General features: G+C 44.5%; 1 long non-coding RNA gene and 3 pseudogenes across 2 annotated transcripts in view; 3 read left to right on the plus strand and 1 right to left on the minus strand.

The window, feature by feature from the left end:
• The first annotated feature begins 1732 nt into the window (after window positions 1–1732).
• Window positions 1733–3447, plus strand: LOC132378853 (CLIP-associating protein 1-A-like; annotated as a pseudogene).
• A 67-nt stretch (window positions 3448–3514) lies between these two features.
• LOC132378854 (CLIP-associating protein 1-like) lies at window positions 3515–4189 on the plus strand (annotated as a pseudogene).
• A 102-nt stretch (window positions 4190–4291) lies between these two features.
• On the plus strand, window positions 4292–5529 carry LOC132378855 (CLIP-associating protein 1-B-like; annotated as a pseudogene).
• Window positions 5530–6763: 1234 nt separating this feature from the next.
• The window catches only part of LOC132379055 (uncharacterized), a 33064-nt gene continuing 15558 nt past the window's right edge, over window positions 6764–24269 (minus strand). The window contains exons 3-5 of one of the 2 annotated variants that reach the window (XR_009507277.1): window positions 18017–18175; window positions 10415–13395; window positions 6764–7775 (exon numbers count right to left, since the gene is read on the minus strand). This is a non-coding gene — a long non-coding RNA (uncharacterized LOC132379055). The remainder of the gene's footprint in view (window positions 7776–10414; window positions 13396–18016; window positions 18176–24269) is intronic. The other variant, XR_009507278.1, reaches the window with a different exon arrangement.

Raw genomic sequence — 24269 nt, forward strand, 5'->3', positions numbered from 1 at the left:
CTCACCAGGGCCCTCACCAATGCAAGAGGATTTCCTTGCTCTTGTACTCAATTCCCTTTATAGTAAAGGCCTACATTCCATTAGCCTTCTTCACTGCCTGCTGCACTTGCTTATTCACCTTCAGTGACTGATGAACAAGGACTCCTAGATCTCTTTGTATTTCTCCCTTACCTAACTCTACACCGTTCAGATAATAATCTGCCTTCCTGTTCTTACTCTCAAAGTGGATACCCTCATACTTATTCACATTAAACGCCACCTGCCAAGTATCTGCCCACTCACCCAGCCTATCCAAATCACCCTGAATTCTCCTAACATCCTCATCACATGTCACACTGCCACCCAGCTTAGTATCATCAGCAAATTTGCTGATGTTATTTTCTATGCCTTCATCCAAATCGTTAACGTAAATGGTAAACAGCTGTGGTCCCAATACCGAGCCCTGTGGCACCCCACTAGTCACCACCTGCCATTCCGAGAAACACCCATTCACTGCTACCCTTTGCTTTCTATCTGCCAACCAGTTTTCTATCCATGCCAATGCCTTCCCCCCGATGCCCTGAGCTTTGATTTTACCCACCAATCTTCTATGTGGGACCTTATCAAATGCCTTCTGAAAATTGAGGTACACTACATCCACTGGATCTCCCCTGTCTAACTTCCTGGTTACATCCTCGAAAAACTCCAACAGATTAGTCAAGCATGATTTACCTTTGGTAAATCCATGCTGGCTTGGCCCAATCCTATCACTGCTATCTAGATATGCCACTATTTCATTCTTAATAATGGACTCTAGCATCTTTCCCACCACCGATGTCAGGCTGACAGGTCGATAGTTCTCTGTTTTCTCCCTCTCTCCTTTCTTAAAAAGTGGGATAACATTAGCCATTCTCCGATCCTCAGGAACTGATCCTGAATCTAAGGAACATTGGAAAATGATTACCAATGCATCCGCAATATCCAGGGCCACCTCCTTTAGTACCCTAAGGTGCAGACCATCTGGACCTGGGGATTTGTCAGCCTTCAGTCCCATCAGTCTTCTCATCACCGTTTCCTCCCGAATGTCAATCTGTTTCATTTCCTCTGTTACCCTATGTCCTTGGCCCATCCATACATCTGGGAGATTGCCTGTGTCTTCCTTAGTGAAAACAGATCTAAAGTACTCATTAAATTCTTCTGCCATTTCTCTGTTTCCCATAACAACTTCACCCAATTCATTCTTCAAGGACCCAACATTGTTCTTAACTATCTTCTTTCTCTTCAGGGACCTAGTTCAGGGAGGTCCTGAACTACACACAGTCTCTTCCCCTACACTAATTGAAATGGGACTAGTCAGTACCAATGATTAAAAAGAGATTGTGTATGTACTGGTTGGTTTAACACAGAATTACACACAGCAGCAGGGGTTTTATTTTTTGTTAGTTCTGCTTATAAAGTGGGATGAGTGTAGACAAAAAGAAAAATGGATTCATTCTTTTGGTGGGCGTAAAGGATTTAACACTGCATTTGATTCCGCATGGAAACAGCAAATGGGTGAATGATGGGCGGTAGTGTGAGAGATGTCAGAACCTCGCTTTTGACGAAGTGAAGGACTATTTGATGCCATCTGTGTGCCAAGAGCAACCTGGCAATGAAGACCGTGCCAATTCTCGCATCGAGCACACTTGGCCAAGGATAGGAACAACTCTCCCCTTGCTTTGTGGCTTGGCCACAAAGCCCTATTGCCGAAACCATGAGACACTCCACCCATTTCCTGGTGAATATGATTCCCAAGACAGGACAGCATTGCTCGGCAGGTAATTCTTTGCCGTGGGGAGGCTGACCAGATGGAGGGGACCCCGCTTAATACCTAGAGTAGGGGAGAACCGGGTAAAGAAGGCAAACATATCTTAGGAGTGCTGCATAAACAGTTCCTCCAACATTGTCAAAGACCCCTCCCATCCTTCCCACAGTCTCCGTGATCTCGTGCCATCAGGCAGAAGAAGAACCAAACTGTCAGGCTGGGTGACAGCTTCTTCCCCAGGCCGTTAGATTGTTAACACCCTGCTGCCTGTACGTGTACACCCTGTGTGAATACCCTGCTGCCTCCACCCCCACCTACTCCTCAACTCATGGACACACTCTCATCCTCCACTGGTCACTTTTCATCTTCTATTGCTGCCGTTTCACATATTTCTACGACTGCTTGTTTTATTATAATGGTGCCATGTCTTACATAAACATGCACCTCACACTTTATGTAATCCTGTCAATCTTCAGGCCATGCCTCTGAGGGATTTATGCTCAGGTTATTTTGTGACTGTATGTGCTGTGTTTTGTACTCTGGTCCCAGAGGAACGATGTTTCATTTAGCTGTGTATGTGAGTCGTTGAACGACTGTTGAGCTTAAACTTGAAATGTTGCTTGAAGCAGCACAAAGTACTGATGTTGATAATCCCACACCTAAGACAAAGAGATCAGGGAAGAACATTCTCAGTTATTCAGGGCTTTTGAAGCAGGTTTGGGAAAAGTTCCTGGAACTTTCAAAAGCAATTCTTCTTGGGACTTCTGACAATCCAGAAGCAGTTCCTAAAGGAGTCCATCTCTTTGATAACAATCAATCTTTGTCATTGTTCTAATCACCCCAAACCCTTCTCATCCCACCAGTCAGTGCCACGATTTTGGGATTCCGTAGTCAGAAAATAGTAGGCACCCTGGCAAGGAACAGAGTGTGTTCAAACCCAGAGCCAAAAATCACACAGGCTCAGAACTGTGCAGTGAGTTTGTAGAACTTCAGAGAACTATAACTTCCACTTTTAAATCATCTAACGTGTCACAGAGAGTAGAATCAGGTGACAGATCAACAAACCTACGATCTCAAGTCGAGCATGAAGCCTGTATGATGTTAGGGTATCTCTCCCCTGTTCTAGGAAACTGGTTTGAACATGGTGCAGAAGCTATTATGCCAACACTATTCAACCTTGTTCCTAATAGTGCCAAAGTTATAGCTACATCTAGTTCAGCAGCCATCAGATTAATTGTTCGACATGCGCATTTCCATAGGTTAATAACTATTATCTCAAGCAACTGTGCATCAAAGTCTGTGACAGTTTGGAGGTACAGTATTCACTTGAACTTTTGGAAAGGCTGCTGCTGGAAAGGCAAACACGTTCATTAGAAAATCATTCATCGCTTCTGGCTGAAACAATAGAGGAGGGTATCCATGATGCTGATTCAGAAGTTAGACTAGAAGCTCGAAAAGTATACTGGGATTTTCACAGCCACTTTACCAAAGGAGCTGAAGTTTTGTTAATTGATTGAAACCTGCCTATCAGAAACCCTCACTTGAAGAATTCAGACAGCATCATTTCCTTGTCTCAGTCTGATCCTTCGTCATCTAGTTCTCAAGAAAGCCTAAATCGGCCCCTGTCCACGAAGCAGAGACCAACAGGAAGTACGGTATCATGAGCTTCTACAGTTAGCGGAAAATCTGTATCCACCACGGGCGCTCTGCAACGCTCTGACAGTGACGTTGATGTTTCACTGCGACTCCAAGCAGCACACCTGGACACTTTAGCTTGGTTACAGCTTTAGCTCCAGGATCCTATGCTTCCCTAGGTCGGGTGCGGTTTAGACGCCAGGGCGCTGGGAGCATGGGTGACCAGTGTTGCCAGCACACCCTCTGATACCAGAGGACATAGCAGAGCTGAAGTAGTTTCACAGTCCCAACCGGGAAGCAGAGCAAGTTCACCTGGTAAGCTCCTTCTGGGGCATTTACTCTGGCATGAGCAGTGGGCCTCAGAGAGTTTCGGTTGCACCACAAGGATCCGAGAAACGGAGCAGGATCCCCCGCAGTCAGGGATGCAGTAGGGAAGCTAGTTCCAACAGATTGGGGTTAGATCGATATGGGCTTGGTCAGGCTGGTCATTCACCTGCCACTGAAAATGCCATGAGGGTCCTGATCACAAGCACAGAAGTGGAAGCTACAATTCCAGATGCCTTGAAAAAACCTGTAAGGAGGTGATACGAACTATATGGCATCTATTCTGATGATGACGCCAACAGTGATGCTTCTATTGCTTGTTCAGAACGATCTCATGGCTCCAAAAATGGAGATATTTCACACTACTTGTGTCAGACAGAAAATGTGGCAGAGGTCTTAAACCATTGTGCCTGCTCAAATTGGCCTAAAGGAAAGAAGGGCTTGTAGGCCTTTGATGCACCATCAATAACTCACTCTGAGACGTAAAGGCGAGATATCGGCTTTTATTGACTGGAAGAAGGAATAAGCAGTGAGTGATCACCATACTACATCCTGGAGACTGAGAGGCCAGGCTCAGGCCTCAATCGCCTTTATACAGGGGTCTGTGGGAGGAGCTACAGGAGCAGTCAGTTGGGGACGTGTCCAGACAGGTATATGTAGTTCACCACAGCCTTCAAAATCTATTAAAAAGTCAAAGCTATGTTGAATTGAAGTGTTTGTGGGAAATCGTCCCTTATATGTTTGCAGATCCTCTTAGCAAGAGAGTATTCAGCATGTTCTTGGAGACACTAGTAGATTTCATCATAATCCATAAAGAAGATCTAAAGGATTGGCGTGCGTACTGCTGACTCAGCTTTTAAAGAAGATGGGGGCTGATTTATTTGGTTCTGCGCAAGCCAAATTTCAGAAGGCACTAGATGTCACCAGAGAGTCTTTCCCATTTGATCAGCAATTCAGTATTCTAATATGATTTATTGTGGATCAAACACAAATGCCTAATCTCAAAGTGAAAGTTGCTATTTCGAAGTACATTGAGAGGCTGGCCAGGCAGATGGACCCAGCAGACTTTGTTAATTCCAGTGAGACTCACCTTGCTGGGTCCTGTATCACAACCCGAACAACTGACCCAAAGAGCTCTGATGTGAGAAAGACTGTGCATAGTTGGTTGAGTGATGAGAGGTTGACCAGGTCCTGTTCGAACATCTCTGGGCCTGGTGAAATTGGCCTGGAAGAAAAGTGTAAACAGGCTGCGCAGCTCGTGCTGATTTCTCTGTTCGAGCTGAACACTCCCGAGATCACTATGTTATTTGGTACCTTGTCAAAAACCTTCCAAGATGGTGCCACCAATCTCCTACATGATCAGTTGAAGAACTCCAGCAACACTAGTGTGAGTTCACCCAGCAACTCAATGGGGCACACACCTTCACGGCACTCCAGCAATCGAACAAGCCCTCTTACTTCACCTACAAATTGTTTACATGGTGGTATCTCCTCCAAGCACAGAAAACCTTAACTCCGATGAAATTTATAGTTCTCTTCATGGGGGTCACACAAGCCGTGCGGAATTTTAGTTTCCACAGTCAAGAGAGTGGTAGGTTTGTGGACCAGCAGGGACCTGGTAGCATGTACCAAAAGGCCTGTATTGTGCTGTAGGTTTTCTATGTTTCTAACCTGCTTATGAAGCTCTTCCCCAATACACTGCATAAAGTACCTCAGACTGTGGCACGATCCCCAGCTCTGTGAAAAGGCTGCTTTCCCAATTATGGATGCAGGAGGGGCAGAAACGATGGATGCAAGAGGGGCAGATAAGGCCAGTGGGGTCACACATGTAAACTTGGACCACAGATCGGTCACTAGCACCAGAGACCAGCGAAGGCGAGGAACCAGTGGCCCCAGGACAAATCAGATGCCTAAACTGAAAAAGAATGAAAGGCTGTGTAAAAGGCATCAGCACAAGAAATTCTGCAGATGCTGGAAAGGCAGAGCAACACTTGCAAAAAGCTGGAGGAACTCAGCGGGTCAGGCAGCGTCTCTGGAGGGGAATAAATAGTCAACATGTTAGGCTGAAACTCTTCATCAGAACTGGAAAAGAAGGCGGTAGAAACCAGAATAAGAAGATGGAACTACTGTAAGTTTCTGCTTCTTGGTATTTAATAAGCACAGTGGCTCCCATGTCCCATTTCATATGCTGATAATTATAATGTGAGCACAGGGTGAGACCTGTTGCATAGGGTAATACAGTACTTACATTTCATAAACTCAACAACAATAAGACACAGGAGATGGTGATGGACTTAGGAGGACTAAGCCTGCACTGCTCCTTGATACTATCAATGGTGAGGATGTGCATATAATGAGGACCTACAAGTACCTGGATGACAGACTTGAGTGGAGCACCAACATAGAGGCTGTGTACAAGGGCCAAAGTCACCTCTACTTCCTCAGAAGACTGAAGCCCTTTGAAGACTCTAAACCTCTCCTTCACATGTTCTACCAGTCTGTTGTCACTGAGCAATCTTCTACACAGTCATCTGCTGGAGCAATGGCATCAACTCAGGGATGCCAACCGGCTCAATAAACTGATAAGAAAGGCTGGTTCTTTTATAGGAGTCAAACCGGACACACTGGAGGCTGTGGTAGAATAAAAAACCCTCCGGAAAATCCTGGCAATTCTGGACAATATTTCTCACCCTCTGCACACCACCTTGGCTGAACAAAGGAGCACTCAGTAACAGACCAAGACAACTGCACTGCTCTGAAGAGTGCTACATGAGGTCATTCTTACCCTTGGCCATGGAGCAGTACAGTATAATGAGTCAACCTATAGTCGGGGATGTGATGACCCCCTCCAGTTAGACTGTTCGAGGTAATCTATTTTTTATTCTTTCTTACTTCTCTTCTAATATCTGTATATCTGTGCACTGGTAATGCTACTGTGACACTGTAATTTGCTTTGGGATCAAAAAAGTGTCTGTCTATCTAAGCACGAAAGATTTGGCAGATGCTGAAAAGCTTGAGCAACATATATAAAATGCTGGATGAACTCAGCAGGTCAGGCAGCATGTATGGGGAGGAATAAATAGCGCTTTGGGCTGAGACCCTTCTTCAGGACTGGAAAGTAAGGGGGAAGAAGCCAGAATAAGAAGGAGAGGGAAGGGGGGAGTGTGCAGGCCAAGCAGGTGATAGAGGAGACTGTTACAAGGGGGTGTTGGGAGCGGACCCAAGTGCAGGACACAGACACAGAGGTAGTATAAACAGAACAGTGTTTATTGATAGTTACTAGGAAGGCCAGGGAGCCAGGACAAAATGTCAACATGGACGTAAACATTAGATAACAAACTGGTAAAACCTGGACTAGGGCTTGGACTAGGAACCTGGACTCGGACTCAACTTGGACTAGGAACCCGGACTCGGACTCAACTTGGACTCAAAACTTGGATCTTGACTTGGACTTGGCACTTGGATCTTGACTTGAACTCAGAATTCGGACCATGAGCTTGGACTTGGACCACAAAAAGACAGAATACCCAACTCAGAGTAGCAGCAAACGGCTGGACCTACTCAACTGGAAAGGACTTGGACAACGAAGAGACAGAATATCCAACTCAGAGTAGCGGCAAACAGCCAGATCTGCTCAGCTGGAAAGGACTTGGACAACGAGGAGATGAAACCACACAATGACAGTCCATTCGAATCTTTGCTCGGAGTGGCAGCAAATGGGCAGCACATCTTAGCCGGCCACGAAAACGACAGAATTCGTACCTTACTTGGAGCGGCAGCAAAAGCGTCCAGCAACTCAGCTGGACACGAAAACAACTGAATTTGCTAAGCAGCCACAGGCACCGAAGCAACTGAAGTCCACAATTCTTGGTGGTCCGGGGATGAGCATATAACCGCAGTGGCTACGGTGAGATGACTGGATTCCGGTGATTGGTTACCGGTGACGAACTTCTGATCCAGCAATAACCGCTGTAACCTGGAGCCTTCTACGCTGCCGGTACAAAATGAAGATCAGGTGCCTTAATCAAGGTGCCTAACAGAACACAGGGGAAAAGAAATAACTGGAATGAGGAATTCATGGACCAGACCGTGACAGAGACCTGTTTCAATGTACATGACAAATAAAACTGTTTATAAATGTACTCAATGTCAGTGAGCTGTCTTGTTTTGTGACTACTTCAGGAGAGCGGGGAGCTGGTGCTGGAAAGTTGGGAGTATGAGAACAAGGTCTCCCCATCCCAGGCCATCAGCTCCCTGACCTCAGGAGATCTGGCTGAAATCAGCTCCTTCTCCTCCAAAGCCTCCAGCTTACCGCATGCCTCCACGAACATATCTGCTTGCATCATTCCCCGGTAGTCCATTCCAGACACCTACCGCTCTCTATGGAAAACCCCTATAAACTCCTTCCTCCTCTCATCTTGAATGTATGTTCTCTACTACTTGGCATTTGAACCCTGGGAGAAAGATTCTGGCCATCTACCTTATGTCTGTCTCTCATCATTTTATAAACTTCTCTGAGGTCTCCGTTCAGCTACAATGTCTCACCAAGCCCCATGCTGAATTAAACTAAAGCTCTCCTGCTGGTCTCCTCCCATTTCCTGCACATTCAACTTCTCAAAATCTCTATCATAAAACACAGGAGATTCTGCTGATACTGGAAATCCAGAAATGTGGTCTCTTTCTTCCCTTCCATTGATGCTTCCTCTTCTGCTGAGTTCCTCCAGCAGTTTGTGTGTGTTAAACATCACTATCATACCTTCCCCCACCATTCCAGATACCCACCACTCTCTTTGTAATGGGAAAAAAACACTTCCCCATCACACCTCCGTTTATCCCTCTCATCTTCAATGTGTGACCCCTTGTATTTGACATTCCACCCTGGCGGGCAAAGTATTCTGATTATCTACCCTACCTGACTCTATCTTCCATCTGTGGCTTGCTTTCTGGGCTACGGGAAATTTAATTTTATCACTGTAAGTGTGTCTGATATTAACAAGGAAGAGCCCAGTGCCAATCTCAAATCAGCAGCCTGCATCCACTGTACCCCACTTGGTGAGAAACCTCAGCACCTACCCCACTCTCCCAGGCTGTTGAGGGGGTGCTGCCTGTTTTTTACAGGGATATCCCTGTGGAATATGAAGGCGTAGGCATGGACTGTTTAAATTTTGCACTGCTCACTTCTTTGCTTGAATTTGTTTTATACTGGTGATCCGTAGTGGTGGCATTATTCCTGGTGTCTGCTCTTCATCCAGTCATCCATTCCCCATGTTTCATCCTAGGATATTTTCAACCCTTTCCTGCCTTTCATATCACCCCCACCATCAATTCCTTCATTTCTAAACCTCCTCTGTCCCTCTTCCTCTCCCTGCACTCCCCTTCTCTCTCTCTTCTTACAATACCCTCTTTCAACCTCACCTCTCTCTGCACCCCTTTCTCTCTTTCTCTCCTCTATCAGTGATCTTATATCTTTCTCCTCTCACTTTCTCTCTCTCTCTCTCTCTCTCTCTCTCTCTCTCTCTCTCTCTCTCTCTCTCTCTCTCTCTCTCTCATTCTCTCCCCTTTCCATCTGCACCATTCCTTGCTCTCTCTTCTGCAATCTCTCCCCACCTCCTCTCTTCCCTCCCCTACATTCTAATCCCCAAGAGATGAGTCAATGTGTAATGTCTGCTTCACCATACCATTTGCTTAGATACTTCTCCTTGCATTTCCCCCCACAGGGTCTGTTGTTGGATGCTAATGTTTTGGTGCAAGGTTCCTTTAGAGGTCAGGAAAGGCACAAAACTTGTTGCTTCACCATTGTTTTATTAAGTGTTGAATGAACAAACAGGGACTTGAAAATAGACAGTAATGGAGGTCTACTATTTGAAGAGGGAGAGTCAAAAGGTCTGGAAGTAATATGGCACTGGCCTCCTGGTCAGGTCTGTTATTACTACATACAGTGAAGAACACCAACATTCCAGAGTTGAAGCAGTTTTGTAAGGAGGAATAACCTAATATTCCTCCAGGCTGATGTGCAGGACTGATCAGCAGTTACTGGACACGTTTGGTTGAAGTTATTGCTATACAAGTGGGGGTCACACCAGCTACTGAAAGCAATGATTCATGCACTTTTTTCAACAAATACATGCCATATTGGATTATTTTTCCCAATAAATAAATGAACAAGTATAGTTTTTGTGTTATTTATTTAATTGGGTTCTCTATATCTAGTTTTATTACTTAAGTGAAGATCTGAACTCATTTCAGATTATACTTATACAGAAATACAGAAAATTCTACAGGGTTCACGAATTTTCTAGCACCACTGTAGATATGGAAAATTTGATTCAAATCAGTAGATAAGAGTCAACCAATGAGATACCATTATTTAAATAATGCAGTACCAAGGTATTTATCTAGAATCATACCAATATACCACTAGAGGGCATATTGAACAACTGCATATACATACCTTGGCCACTAGGAAGCACATTAAACTTTCACATGCATTTGAGAACTACTTAAAATTCAAGTAGATAGTTAATTGTTAAACTGCAAGAAAATAACAATTAAACAGTTGCATCCAATACTGTGTTGTCCAGACCAACAATGTCTACTGCTGGTGTGGTTGCTAGGTAACTGTGACTATGATTCCACCACTGATCTTGTAGAACAATGGCCACCCTGTTTTACCTTGTCTCTGCCCTGTGGACAGGCTGTGAGTTCTGAACTTGCTGTAGAGGTTTCGATATGGTTTGGAAGAGTGAATCACTGCGTTGTGAAGTTCTTGCATCCGTGCGCGGAGCGGTTTATTTGATTCACTTCTCATTTCTCTGCAGATCCAAATTGGGTTCCCTGAGAGTGGAGTTCACAGCCCATCATCTGCAGGAGTTAGAACTCTGGAACGACAGCAGCAAAAGCTGCAAACACTCATTGGCTTTCCTCTGAGGTGGGGTTAACCCATTGGTTAGTGATGGAAGCGTGTTTTCAGTGTTGCTGAGCTCCTTCGCCAGCCCTTCCCACCACCCCATAAATCATCTGCCTTATGCATTTGTCTATCTTCCATTTCTGCCTCTCTGGGATGTGATTCCATGTTCCCCCCTCCTCCAATGTGATGGAGATATTCCTCAATTCCCAATAAGAATTATTGGAAAAGCTGTCTTATTACTGATTACCCTCAAGTGGTATGTCTCCTGCCCTTGGCTGTCTCTCTCCAGGGAAGGAGGGTTGGATTCTTTCTAAGTCCAAGCCCAAGAAGGAATACTGGAATCCTTCCCTCCCCACCCACCACAGTCTTATTCTGGATCCATCAGGCAGATGCAGCATGGATTCAGCAAAAGCAGGTCCTGGATATAAGCAAAAGGCAGCTAACTATAGGCCAGTTAGTTCGTAGTTGGGAAAATGATTGAAGCTATCATTAAAGAAGAAATGAGGCATCTGGAAAGAAATGGGTCTATCAAGCAGATGCAGCATGGATTCAGCAAAGGCAGGTCCTGTCTGACAAACTTACTTGAATTCTTTGAGGATATAACAAGTGCAATGGATAGTGGGGAACAGATGGGTGTTATTTACTTGGATTTCTAGAAAGCGTTAATAAGGTGCCACATTAAAGACTTATCCATAAGATAAGGAGGCATAGAGCTGGGGGTGATGCATTAGCATGGATAGAGAATTGGTTAACCAATAGAAAGTAGAGAGTTGGGATACTTGGGTGTTTCTCGGGTGTGCGATCAGTGGTGAGCGGTATGTCATGGGGTTGGTGCTGGGCCTGCTACTGTCGATGATATTCATTAACAATCTGGAAGAGGGGACCGAGTGTAGTGTATATAAGTATGTTGATGATACTAAATTGAGTGGAAAAGCAAATTGTGCAGAAGATACGGAGAGTCTGCAGAGAGATATAGATAGGTTAAGTGAGTGGGTAAGGGTCTGGCAGATGGAGTACAATGTTGGTAAATGTGAGGTCATCCACTTTGGAAAGAAAAATGGAAGACCAGATTATTATTTAAATGGTAAAAAATTGCAGCATGCTGCTGTGCAGAGGGACTTGGGAGTGTTTGTGCATGAATTACAAAAGTTTGGTTTGCAGGTGCAACAGGCTATCAAGAAGGCAAATGGCCTTCATTGCTAGAGGGATTAAATTTAAGAGCAGGGAGGTTTTGCTGCAACTGTACAGGGTACTGGTGAGGCTGCACCTGGAGTACTGTGTGCAGTTCTGGTCTCCTTACTTGAGGAAGGATATACTGGCTTTGGAGGTGGTGCAGAGGAGGTTCACCAGGTTGATTCCAGAGATGAGAGGGTTAGACTATGAGTAAAGATTGAGAAAAGCAGTTCCTCCTCATCTCTGTCCTAAATCTACTTCATTCATCTCCTTGGGTTCCCTCAGGCTGTAGACTGACAGCTCACGTCCCATGGGAAACACATGTGCTTTGGCTGTTGGGAGTCCACCAGCTTCAGATCCTTCTGGACACTGGCACAGGAGAGCCTATCTGAGTTAGTGAGGTGGGAAGCCATTTAAACACAGAATGTACACCCCTCAGGAGTGCACCCGGGAAGGCCCAGATGTGGTTGAGAATCACATCATACCAGGCAAAGCAGGAAGCAGACGAACGGGACACCAAATCCCTTCACAGACAGCTAACGAGGTTGTCTGTTGTTTTCTGATGTAGCTGCAACCTGTGTGATCTGCACAATTGCAATGAACAGTAATGAGAACCTTTGTCAGATGCTCTGTCTGCTGAGCTTTGTCTTTCCTGTGGTGTCGTGTGTTTCCAGTACCTCTCATCCATTATGCTTGTCATTCACTGCTGTCGACTGTCTGTTCTCATCCTTTTACCGTACTGCTGACCTGGTGTGTGAAACAGGAAGTACAAATTCAGCAGTAAGCCGAGCTCCACTCAACTGAATATGGCAGTCAGGCTCAGTCATTTGTTCCGACCCCAGTTCAGGCTGGTAACAGGCCTTTGCCAAACAAGTCTACAGCACCCCATTATACCCAGATGACCAATGAATGTCTTTGGAATATGAGAAGAGGCCAGAGGAAACCCAAACACTCATGTGGAGAAAGTCTCAGCTCCTTGCTGATGGGGTGGGAATCGAACCTGTCACTTGTGCTATGTCATTACTGTGCTAATTCATTTCACCGTTACATTGCTGTGACAATGTTAAATATTAGTTAGGCCACTTAGACAACCGGTGCCCAGGGCCTCAGTTAGACAATAACTAGTCAATGTTAAGTGGTAAAAAGTTTAAGTGCACTGCAATAAACTTCAGCATTCTGGACACTTGACACAGGTGGCTCGTATCTGGCCAGTCCACCAGTATCAGCCATATCTGCTGTATGAAATGAGGACCTTCCCATTGTTGATTTTGCTTTGAAAATCCAACTGTTGTTAGACAGAATAGAAGGACGACGGACAGTCCTTTAGAACAGAGATCAGGAAGAATTTCTTTTGCCAGAAGGTGGCGCCAGCAAACAATGCTACTGCAAGTTTCACCAGATGGTGCACAAAGTTGTTTCTTTCATTTGTTTCAGTTAAGTATGGTTGTAACGTTCTCCTTCACGTGTCACGAACGCCGAATTTAACATCGAGATAAACCACAGTTAATAAGAACCAGATCGCAGCAAGATTAACCATTTACTGTTCACTCTTCACATTAACATATGGTGAAAACTGTTGATAAAACAATACAAGATTGATACAGTATTTGTTCCTTCCTTAATATCACATTTCAAGTGTAAATACTTGCAAAGGTGACTATAACTACATTACACTAAGGTGCAGTATACAGGGAGAGTTTACCTGCTCCATTGACTACTTTAAATACACTTCCATGCAAACTATCCGCGACTCTTTAACTAACGAAAGCATAAACATTATCTACCGTCGTTACTTCTACAGGATCGGCATTAACATCTTAGTTCAGTATATCGATTATCTATTAACTTACAGCGTTGCTCTCACTGTGATTTCTCATGCCTGCAAAACAACTTCTGCTCGGGTCTGCCTCGTGGTAAGCCCCCACCCTCGCGCTAATTTCAAACCGGTATTTTCCCACAAGACGTGGCGAAACCGGATGTGACGTCATCGCATGCCGATATATTTTACATGCAATGAATATACTTTAAACACTTCTAATTCTAACTAGAAAATACTATCGAATGAATTACTAAGCGAAAATATTATAAACTAAATAACTGTCGTAAAGACAGCACAATGGTTCTGGAACTACTGGAGCCAGTGATCTACGGTTTAATGATGTGATCGAGCAACCTGGCGCTCCGCTGTCTCCAAGCGGATTCCGGTAGGCGAACGGCCTCGGGGCCAAGAGGTCCAGAGACGGGGGCGTGAGCCCATGACCGACTCCATTTCTCGCTGGTCACACCAATTAAAGTTTCGAGGGAGACTGAAGCATCGAGGCAAGCACGGAAGGCGAGAGAGTAGTTAGCACCGCCTACCAACCTCTCGTTTGCTGCTGTCGGAGGAAGGTGTCTGCATGAGACGGTCTCTCGCTGGCTGCTCCTGAGGGAAGGCCCCTACGTTTAAATGGTCCCTCTCTCTCCCTCGATGCTGTCAGAGAATAGTACTTAAGTTCTGGGTCTGTGGTCTGTGAATTGGACACTGAGCTGAACTGAATACGGACTCTTACTATTTTGTGTTCTGTTTCCCATGCTTTCACTCATTCTTTCTTGGCGCTAAATGCGCAATTTGTTTTTTTGCGTGGGGAGGGATAATGCTTTTTATTTGAATGGGTTCCATGGTTTCTTTGTTTCGTGGCTCAGCGTTGTATACTTCAGACATACTTCGATAATAAATCATTTGGTGAATTTCTGGAATTGCTTGCCACTGATGGTTGTGGAAGTTTAGTTTCTTTCAAGTAGAAGTTGATGGGGTCTTGATTAACATGGGGGTCAAATGTTAAAGGGAGGAGGAAGAAAAATGGGGATGAGAGGGAAAATGAATCAGCCATGATGGAGTACAGAGCGGACTCTAAAGACTGAATGGTCTAATTCTGCTCCTATGTCTTATGGTCTTCTGGTTAGAAGCAGTTGGACCCATGGTAATACAGAAGTTGCCAAACTTGTGTCAGAGAAGTATTTAGTGGAAGAGGGGTAGGCAGCTGGCTCAGGCAGAGCCTTTGACCATCTGCCGCGTGGACCCTGCGTCTTGGCCAGGTCCAGAAGCAAACCAACCCTCAAGTGATCCACAACTCTCTGCACTGGGTGACCATAGATCAGAAGGGCGGGGCTGAAGTGTAACCAGAATTTGAGAAGTGATTCCTTCTGATACTCAGAAAGAAGCTACAATGCATCCATCTGCTTCCCAGCAGTGGCAGTAAATGTGTCTCTCCTCTGTGTGACCTCTCCCTGTCTTCCCCTCCAACCATCTACACCCCGCAGATACTCAGTCCTACCACTGTCTCTCCACAGGTCACCTCATTCAGCGGTGAATGTAATGGCATTACAGCACCAGTGACCCAGGTTCAGTTCCTGCTGGTACCACCAGCACTCCCACCTCACAAGCCCCCCGCTGCCTACACCCCCTCTCCAGTGAAAAGCTCCCCCAGGCATCCTGGGCTCGGGGAGAATCCACGGGATCTCCCTCCAGTTCCCATCCCAGTGTGGTGATCTTTCGCCTGGGAGGTGAGGACGACCTTGCAGCAAGGGGTAGTTGGGCCCTAGGTGGGAGGGGCTGCCTGCCCTGGCCTGACACAGGAATATGGGGGGCAGTTGAAGGTCAACTCTCATGGACAAATGACAGGGAACTAATGGGGGAAGTGAGGGGGAGGAACACTGCTGTAAGCTCTGGTGGCACTGGATGATAGTGAGAGGGGAAAATCTTTCATCCATTAGTTCACTGTTGTGTGCATTCTTCCTCCTCACTCTACTTACCCTCTCCCCACCACAATCATTCCCACTCCTCTCCTCCATCATCCCAACACACCTTTTGCCCCTCCCACTCCATCATCCACCCCTCACCCTTCAACTCCATCATCTAAACCCTCCATCAAACTGCTCCGGGACCCTCACTCTCCAACCTCTTCGCCGTCCCTCTCTATTTTGCCCTGCCCCTCACCCCCACTCTGTCATGTTCCCTCTAGCCCCTCCTTCTCCCTTGCCCCACCCTCTCTGTAGGCTCGCAATCCATCCCTCCCTCTCCAACACCTCTGCGTGCCCATACTCACACCCCTTGCCACTCCCTCTTCATTCACCTTGCCCCTTCCTTGGGCATCACTCTCCTCCAACCCAGCCCCTCCCACCACCCATTTCCCTTCATGCGTTACACTGCCACCCCCCCCCCCCCCCACGGGGAGACAATGCACACTGTACAGCATGGGTTGGGGGAGAACACCACATGTCCCTGGAAGAGAAGCAATAGAACAAGATGGTAGCCCCCTCACTCCGAGAGCCTCCTTCCAGAACCTGTCCCCTCCTGATCCCAAGCTGCCCACCTCCCGGGGCAGTGGCTCGTGGGTCTCCTCGTGTTGCCCAGGCGGTCATCCAACAGCTACTTCTACTCAGAGACCACGACCAATGACTCGGAGGATCTTGGACGGTGGCTACATGTTCATCCTTACAAGGATACACCACAGAAGGAGGGGGAAGAGGTACACATTTGGGGGTTGAGAGAGGGAACACAGATCATGCAGTGCACAGCGGGACATGGCCATAGTGGGGAGATAGAGGCTGGGCAGGAGAGGGAGGAACTCAGGAAAAGCGGGGCAGAGAATAGGGCATTTAGGAGTGGACTGCAGAGGAACTTGGAGATAGGAACACAGTAGAAGGAGAAGGGTTGGAGGAATTTGGATTCACGTTCGTTACTGTGGCATACTCCAGGGTGCAGTGAATTTCCTTGCTTGTGTGGAGCTTACAAAGTAAACAGTGTACGTGGTAACAATAAAGCCAACAATAAATACGGTAAAACAAACGGAACGGTGCAGGGATTGTACTGCACACTGAGGGAGTGCAAATGGAAGTCCTAACAGAACAATAATGAAAGAGGCAGACTTTTTAATAGCTAAAGTGAATCAATGTTTATCAAATGGGATAATTAATGATTGTGTTCAATATAGTATCTGATACAGAGAAATGTTAAACCACTGTCACTAGCTCTGCTATTTCACCATCTCACTATTCCTACTGAACATTGTGGGCATGCCATAGCGGTGCTGTAATATGCACTGACACTTGTGTGCTGCCCCCAGCACATCCTCAGGTTAGAGCATGCACTCTGTGGCCTCTTTATTAGGTACACCTATACCCCTGCTCATTAATGCGAATATCTAATCAGCCAATCATGTGACAGTAACTCCATGCATAAAAGCATGCAGGCATGGTCAACAGTTCAGTTGTTGTTCAGACCAAATATCAGAATGGGGAGTAAATGTGATCAGAGTGACTTTGATCTTGGAATGATTGTTGGTGTCAGATGGGGTAGTTTGAGTATCTCAGAAACTGCTGATCTTCTTCAATTTTCATGTACAGCCGTCCCTAAAGTTTACAGAGAATGGTGCAAAAAAATGGAAAAACTCCAGTGAGCGGCAGTTCTGTGGGTGAAAATGACTTGTTAATGAGAAAGGTCAGAGGAGGAAGGCCAGACTGGTTCAAGCTGACAGGAAGGCAACAGTAACGCAAATAACCACACATCACAACAATCATATGCAGAAGAGCATCTCCAAATGCACAACACATTAAACCTTGAAGTGGATGGGCTACGGCAGCAGAAGAACATGAATGTACCCTCAGTGGACACTTTATTAGGTATAGGATGTTGCTAATAAAGTGGCCTCTTTGCATAGGTAACGTCTTTCAGATGAGACATCAAATCAAAAAATACCTTCATTTACTGGAAGTTAATACAGCAACTATAAGATACACCTGTCTCTTAAATTAAAATTTGCAACTTCTGGTAACTCATTTTGTTTTGTTTCAGCTCTTAAGTTGGAGGGAATGCAGAGAAAACTCATGAACATGTTGCTGGGCCTCATGGAGAGAGTTTGAGCAGATTGGGACTGCGTCTGCTGGAGTGTACCAGAATGGGGGATGATCTTATCGAGTTGAATGAAATCATAAGTGGCAGAGATAATGTAAACATGCACACACAGTCTTTTTCCCAGCGTTGGGGAATCAAGAACCGGGGGACCAGTTTTAAGGTGAGGGGGAGAGATTTAATAGGAACCTAAGGGACAACATTTTCTTTCAGAGGGTGGTTAGTACATACAATGATGGCCAGATGAAATGACTGGAGAAAGAGGAGGAAAAATAAGGAAGACCAATTCATAAAGTAAACTTACTTTTCCAGCATAGTGGGGGTAAACAGGACGTGCAGAGGCCACTGCACTTTATATGACAGTCTCAGAGCAGACCAGCCAGAAGTCAGGGATTCACGCGGGGAAGATGATGCATCATGGCTCTGTGTCGAATCTTAGTGCAGAAAGAGATGGGGAAACAGCCTATAATGCAAACAATGAGAGGCAACAATTAACACTTGGGAATGAAAACACAATAGCTAAGTGTCTGAAGAGTTAGCTGGGATGAGCTCAAATCACAAGATTGCTGTGAAAATCCTTCGAGATCACCCATGTCCTTTAGTGAAGTGCTGACTGCAGCTCCTCTGCTCTACATGCACCGTCAGAGATAGTCTTTCCAAAATCCTTGACTCAGGTTTAAAAACTCTGAAAAATAATAAAAAGCAACCAGCTTCACTGCATGGTGAAAAACAGATAACAGCTGGTAAAGATCTTTCTAGAGGCAGCAGTGTTCATAATCATTAATAGTCAGCAATCTGTTCAGTCATGGGTACAACCTTTTCACTATTGTGGACATCTTAAGAGGTAATACCTCAAGATGGTTGCATCCTCGTTAAGGGCCCTCTAGGACATGCCCTCTTCTCATTGCTACCATCAGAGCAGGAGCCTGAAGACCCACACTCAATGACTTAGGAACAGCTTCTTCTCCTCCACTATCAGATTTCTGAATGGACAAACCCATGAATACAACCACTTTATTCCCTTTTTATTGCACTACCTATTTTACATTGTATAGAGTGTTATGTCTTTGCACTGTTCTGCTGTCACAAAATAACAAGTATCACATCAGATATCAATGATTCTAAATCTGATTCTGGTAATTACAGACTCACATACGTCCACAGAAGTCAAAGCCTTTCAAACTGAAATGTTTGACTTAAATAAAGTTCAAGCCACAAGCAGGTTCACAGAAAAGTAACAAAGTGGCTAATAAAAGGAACAGATCTTTAAATTTGTCAATTCAGTCTGTATTTTACCAAGAATGAACACATTGTAAACAGCTGATTAAGCCTGCACATATTTAGACCACTTACCACATGTACACTGTCACAGCCTTTTCTTGATGAGGACGCAGTGAGAATGACTCACTCTCAATTTAAAGTGCTCCCTCTTTCTAAAGGGATGCAAATAGGTTTGCTCTGGTCAGAATTTCTAGTGAAGTTACCATTTTGCACTTACTGAAAGTAGAATTGATGTTATTTAGAAAATAATTACTACTCTCCATATTCTATCCCTGATGCACCATCAATAACGTGAGACGTGAGGCGAAATATAGGCTTTTATTCGCTGGAAGAGAGCAGTCAGCAGCAAGAGATCCCCATACGACATACTGGAGACTGAGGGAGGAGCCGTGCCTCCAACCACCTTTATAAAGGGGTCTGTGGGAGGAGCCACAGGAGCAGTCAGCGGAGGGGCGTGTCCAGACAGGTATATGTAGTTCACCACAATCCCTGAACCAGCAGCTCCCCTCCTCTGGTCATTTGCCTTATTTACCGTGTTGGTGGTGTCTTATAAATGCTGAGCACTGTTGGTGAAAACCTGAAACAGTTCACCTTGACTCACTAGGCAGAAATCTTTGATTATCTGTCAAACAGCACAGAATATGCCTTGCCTTACCTTGAGCCCTTAACTTCTGGCAGACTGGTCAGGGCGCCATCATGACAAGCTTTGCTCCAGTCTGTTCCATCCGTCGCGGTTGTGCGCCAGAGTCTGAGTCACCGCTAATGTTTTTCCTGTCCATTCTTTAATGTTGTCTGACAGCACAGGATATGAAGGAGAATACATAGTCAACACTTCAGGCTTAGATCCTTCATGAGGACCAGGAGCTCAGTGCTGAGTGTATAAATGTGTCAGGGTGTTTAGAAGTCAAGGAGAAGGAAGTGTTGGGCCTTCTAATGAGTATTAAGGTGGATATGTTCCAAGAACCTGAAGGGATTTGCGTTCCTTTCTTGGAGGCAGCCATCAATTCCAGGGGTTCATAGGTTTGCACCTCTGGTGGACTGTGCCCTCTCCAGGATGCAAGCTTAGGCAGGAAGATTTGAAGAACCAGCTTCTGCCCATGCAGTGGGTTCTCCCTCCCCACGTCACTGATATAGTCCAAGGGAAGGGCAAGCGCCAGTACTGTTTGGCACCAGTGTCGTTGCAGAGGTTGCCAGAGTGAAGTTGTAAACAACATCAAACTGCCTTAGGGACACCGGCTCTGGATTTCTTCCTCGGGGTTTACTTCCGAAGCCTTTCCCATGGGTGGGTATGGCCACAAGGCTGCAGAGGCTTAAAATCAGAGTTTTCTTTCTTCTCGGTGGGCTGCCATCCAAGGCTGACAAGCCACACCAGCCCGAAGCAACTGGTTTTGAGGCAGTTTGCCCCTTCTCTTGTCAGTAGAAACAACTGCCTCTTCTCTGGCGCCTAGTCACTAAGCCACACGTGAAGGCCAAGAGTTGGACTTGGTTGTCAGAGGCTATTAGATTCACACACCATTTGGAGCACTTTCTCGGTAGTGGGAGCTTATCCCTACTACCACCCCGGCTATGACGATCTTAGGAACCTGGGGTTTACTACAGGTTACTGAAGGAGTCAAGAGATGAGATTGGTGGAACCTTGTGCAGTATCTTCGTCCTGACAAAGGGTATCGGCCCGAAACGTCGACAGCACTTCTCCCTATAGATGCTGCCTGGCCTGCTGTGTTCCATCAGCATTTCGTGTGTGTTCCAGTATCTTTGTGTCCTTTTTAGCCACAGCTGAAGTCCTGGAGGACTGGTAAGTGGCTAATCTTGTATCTCTATTTAAGAGGGGAGCAAGGGAAAATTCTGGAAACTATAGATTGGTGAATCTCTCGTCAGTTGTAGAAATATTGCTAGAGAAAATTCTTAGAGATAGGATATATGAGCATTTGAAAACCCGTGGCCTAATTAGGAAGACCCAGTATGGCTTTGTGCTTGGCATTCCCTACCAACTTGAAAGGAGTGTTATGACAAGGTGACGAGAGAGGATGTTGAGGATAGGGCAGTAGATGTTGTCTACACAGATTTTAGTTAGGCATTTGACAAAGTCCCTCATGGTATGCTAATCCAGAAAATTCAGATACATGGGATCCATGGCGAATTGCCTGTTTGGATTCAGAACTGGCTTGCCCTTAGAAGACAGAGGGCAATGGTTGAAGGGACTTATTCAAGCTGAAGGTCTATAGTTAGTGGAGTTCTGCAGGGATCTATGCTGGGACCTTCTCTGTTGGTGATGTATAAACTGTAAATGACCTGGATGAAAATGTAGATGCAAACACGAGGAAATCTGCAGGTGCTGGAAATTCAAACAACACACACAAGATGCTGGTAGAACACAGCAGGCCAGGCAGCATCTATAGGAGAAAATTCTATCGGCCCAATACGTCGACAGTGCTTCTCCTATAGATGCTGCCTGGCCTGCTGTGTTCCACCAGTATTTTGTGTGATTTGTTTGAAAATGTAGATGGGTGGGTTAGTAAATTTGCAGATGATACCGAGATTGGTGGAGTTGTGGATAGTGTAGAAGACTGGCAAAGATTACAGCATGATATAGATCAGTTGTAGATATGGGCTGAGAAATGGTAAACGAATTTGAACCCATATAAATTTGAGGAGTTGCACATCAGTAGAGCAAATGCACTTCTAAGGGCAAGATCATTAACAGTGTTACTGAGCTAATTTATCTTTAGACATATGAGCCCTATGGACCACTTTAAATTCAATCAACCTATGTCTAGCACACATAGAAGAAAAATTAATTGAATTTTTTTTTCCCATTTCTCTAAAGATAAAGAAAGTTGAAGTTCCTTCTCCCATTCATTTGTAATTTTAACGGATCTATCTGACTTTATGTTCATAATCATATCATAGATGATTGCAATTAAACCCTTTTGATAGGGGTTTAAGCCTAAAATTTTTTCCATGATATCAGTTGGATTTGAAATCGGAAAAGTAGGTAACATGGTACTTAAAAAATCTCTGAACTGTAAGTATCTAAAAAAAATGGGATCTGGGCAAATTATATTTATTAGACAATTGTTCAAAAGACATGAAACAGTTATCCAAAAATAAACCACGAAAACATATTATACCCTTTGTTTTCCAAATCAAAAAGGCTTCGTCCCTGAGAGAGGGTTGAAAGAAAAAATTAGTTATAATAGGACTTGATAAAACAAATTTATTCAAGCCAAAAAATTTACGAAACTGAAACTGTATCTGAAATGTATGTTTAATTAATGGATTAACCATTTGTTTATTCAATTTAGAAAAAACCAAGGGAAACAATGTCCCTAAGATAGAAGTCAATGAAAATCCTTGTACAGAGTTACATTCAAGATTAACCCATTGTGGACTGACATTAATATCCACATGTTGTGTCCAAAATATTAAATATCAAACATTAATTGCCCAAGTAAGTTAGCTCATTTTTACTCACAAATAAATCCAATTTCTGATAGATGTCACTCTGAGGAGGCCTCTCTGACTCATATGTTTTGGTCTTGCACACTTTTGGAAAAATTTTGGAAAGATATTTTTGATACATTTTCTATAGTTCCTGTTACTTGTTCCTGTTCCTGTTCCTGTTCACCCTGTTACTGCAATTTTTGGCTTACCAATGATTGATCTGTCCTCTTCAGCTTGGCGGATGATTGCATTTGCTACTTTAATGGCTAGAAGATCTATTTTATTGAATTGGAAAGAGATAAATCCTCCAACTACATCTCAATGGTTTTCTCAAACCATATCCTGTTTAAACTTAGAAAAAATTAGAAGTAGTACCTTTGATTCCTCAGTTAAATTTGAAGAAACTTGCAGGCCTTTTACTCAATACTTTGACAGAATGTAATTTGGCCTTTTCCGATTCCTTTATATTATTCATTAATTTGAGTAGAGGAGCGGAGTTGACGGCACTATTAATTTTTTTTTGATATAATAGAATAGCCCAGCTTGCTTTTTTCCTTTTAGTTTAAGCTTAGTTGTGTTTAGTTTAGTTCATTTTGTTTTTGATTTTTCAATTTGGGTTTTTTCCCATTTTTTTTCTTATATCCTGTTTATATCTAGGGTTTGAGAGGTCTATTATATAGTGTTACCTATAGTTTCTACTCATGTGTTAACTGCCAACAATGTAATCTCACTCCCTTTGTACTATTATGACTGTTTATGTATCTGTTTTTGAAAAATTCAATAAAAAGATTGAAAAAGAAAGAACAGTGTTGCTGAGCAGAGAGATCTTGGGATCTGAGTTCATAACTCCTTGAAAATGGCTACACAGGTAGATAAGCTGGTTAAGGAGGCTTATGGAATGCTTCCTTTTATTGGTCAAGGCATTGAGTTCAAGAGTCAGGAAGTCATGTTTGTAAAACTCTGGTTAGGCCACATCTGCAATATTGATACAGTTCTGGTCACCCTACTATAGGAAGCATGTTGAGGCTTTGGAGAGGGGGCAGAAGAGATTTACCAAGATGCTGCCTGGTTTAGAGGGCATGTGCTGTCACAAGAGGGAGGACAGTTGAGCAGAGATATGAAAGGCATAGATAGAGTGGACAGAGAGTATTTGTTTTCCAGAGTTGAAATCTCTAATACCAGAGGGCATGCATTGAAGGTGAGAGGAGATGTGAGGGCTAAGTTTTTTTACTCAGAGAGTCATAGATGCTTGGAATGCTCTACCTGGTATGGCGGTAGAGGCAAACACATTAGTGGCTTTTAAGGGATGTTTGGATAGGCACATAAATGTAAGGAAGATGGAGGGATACGAACATGGTATAGGTAGGAAGGATTTATGTTTGGTATATTTGGTTTGTATTTTAGTTGGGTCAGTATAACTTTGTGGGCCAGATGGCTTGTTCCTGTGCTGCACTGTTCTAGGTTCTATACAGAAAATTATAGGCAGACCTCAGAGGTTGGGAAAATGTTGGAGTCGATTGTTAAGGATGTGGTTTCAGGCTACTTGGAGGTACATGATAAAATAGGCTGAAGTCAGCATGGTTTCCTCAAGGGAAAATCTTGCCTGATAAAAACTACTGGAATTCTTTGAAGAAATAACAAGCAGGATAGACAAAGGAGAAATGATGGATGTTGTGTACTTGGACTTTCAAAAGGCCTTTGACAAAGTTAAGAGCTCATGGTATTACAAAGATACAAGCATGGATAGTGCATTGGCTGATTGGCAGGAGGAAAAGAGTGGGAATAAAGGGAGCCCTTTCTGGTTGGCTGCCAATGATTAGTGGTGTTCCACA

The sequence above is a fragment of the Hypanus sabinus genome, chromosome 21, assembly GCF_030144855.1.
Source record: "Hypanus sabinus isolate sHypSab1 chromosome 21, sHypSab1.hap1, whole genome shotgun sequence".
Taxonomy (NCBI): domain Eukaryota; kingdom Metazoa; phylum Chordata; class Chondrichthyes; order Myliobatiformes; family Dasyatidae; genus Hypanus; species Hypanus sabinus.